This window comes from Homarus americanus, unplaced genomic scaffold (genome assembly GCF_018991925.1).
Source record: "Homarus americanus isolate GMGI-L3 unplaced genomic scaffold, GMGI_Hamer_2.0 scaffold46669, whole genome shotgun sequence".
Lineage (NCBI taxonomy): Eukaryota > Metazoa > Arthropoda > Malacostraca > Decapoda > Nephropidae > Homarus > Homarus americanus.
In genome coordinates this window covers 12,659-14,249 of record NW_024746487.1, presented here as the reverse complement: position 1 = coordinate 14,249, position 1,591 = coordinate 12,659, and the positions used below count along the sequence as shown (strand labels likewise).

General features: G+C 36.5%; 1 non-coding gene across 1 annotated transcript; it reads right to left on the bottom strand.

Annotated features, from left to right (window-relative positions):
• Positions 1–472: 472 nt before the first annotated feature.
• LOC121879258 lies at positions 473–588 on the bottom strand. The gene has a single exon (XR_006091301.1). It is a non-coding gene; the product is annotated as a U5 spliceosomal RNA (small nuclear RNA).
• Positions 589–1,591: the final 1,003 nt, after the last annotated feature.

Sequence of the window (1,591 nt, the reverse complement as noted above, 5' to 3'; positions counted from 1 at the left end):
CATCTGTAATCAGACATCTCTAAGTTGACGCAAAGTAAGGGTGTTCTCTCACCAATTCAAATTTCATGAACACCCTGTGCGGTATTTTGGAATACCTGAGTCTCTCCGGAGGACTCCGTTCTCCCGAAGTGGTTAGAGAACAAATATTTCAAGTAGGGAACTCAAAAGGTTTACAGATTTCAATGCAATTTCAATATTTTTTATTTCTTGATAGAGGAAGCGGGATCCTAGTGCTGTCCCTAGGTACCCTTGGTTTGTTTGAAGTCTAGAGCAATTTTTAATAAGTGCATGAAATTAATTTTATGACAGATCTGTATTCTCCCAACCTGATTTAGATATGTAATAGTCGGGATAATTGTTCCATCCAGGACGTTGTATATGTGAATAGATTTTTTTTTTTACTACATTAGATCACATACACTTGATTAAGACATTGTATGATTATTTTCAGCTAATTTGAAAAAGTTTTGTGAGCCCATGTGAATGGGCTAAGAAAAAATTAATTAAGACTCATTGAGTTGTTCCCCCCCACGGAAATCTTTAGTAAAAGGCGAAAGATTTATGCGTTTTGAAGGGAAACCAGAGCTATGGTCGCAAAGTTGTTCAAGACCCCAACAAACATTAACTTAGAACATACATGGAGTTGTAGTTCCAGTCAAGAAAGACATTAAAGGTTTTATTGTCCAGTGTCTAGAAGAGTTTTAAAATAAGATTTACAAGTCCTTCGTAACATTTAAGACTACCGTGATTGGCAGTCAAAAGTGGTATTACTTAATGTGGATTTTCTTTAAGAGGATTTAATTTACATAATTCCTTTAAATCTGAACAAATATAGCAAATCAACGAGAATGTTATTGTTACAATGTTATGACTGCGCTTCAACTAAGGTCTTTAAGGGCATAACTTACTTCATAAATGTTCTGTTTTATAATATGGCCCTCATTGTGCAACCGTTTAGTCATAATTAATAGTAATCTAATATAATGAAAATAAACCTGGATCTTGATTATAGAAATGCTTTTATTCTTATGTAATATAAGTTATTTCAATGGTGATAACCACCGGTCTCTCATGTCTACCAACCACTACAGCGGCCATTTTTTTTGGTCCGGTAAACACAGCTGTGAGCGCTAGCTCCCAAATTTGGGATGTTTTCGAGCCTATTACATTATCTGAAGCATATATAGACACCTACTTGTGTATAAGGACCTGAGGATAAGATAAGTATCGGCAAGCAACTTTGGTGTTGGGAACTTACTGTTTACCTTACGAAAATAACTGCTCGGGGTCCCATCACTCCTGGCTGGGTGTTGTGGGATGTCAACATTGCCCCATGGAAAGTGAATTTTCGCTTAAGAACTCTACATGGAAGAGTAAAGAAAAGATAGTATTGAACGAAGTTCTTGAAGACCTTGAGTTGAGTAGTGATGAGTCTAATACGAGTGATGAAGCACAAGGGAAGTTCGAAAGTGAGAAAATACAGCTACAACAAGAGGTAGTGAATAAGAAAGAAATTTCTAAAAGAATGAGGGAGACAAGCTGGCAAGAGGACAGTGAAAGCAAAGAAGTGAGAGAGGAGAAGAGACAAAAA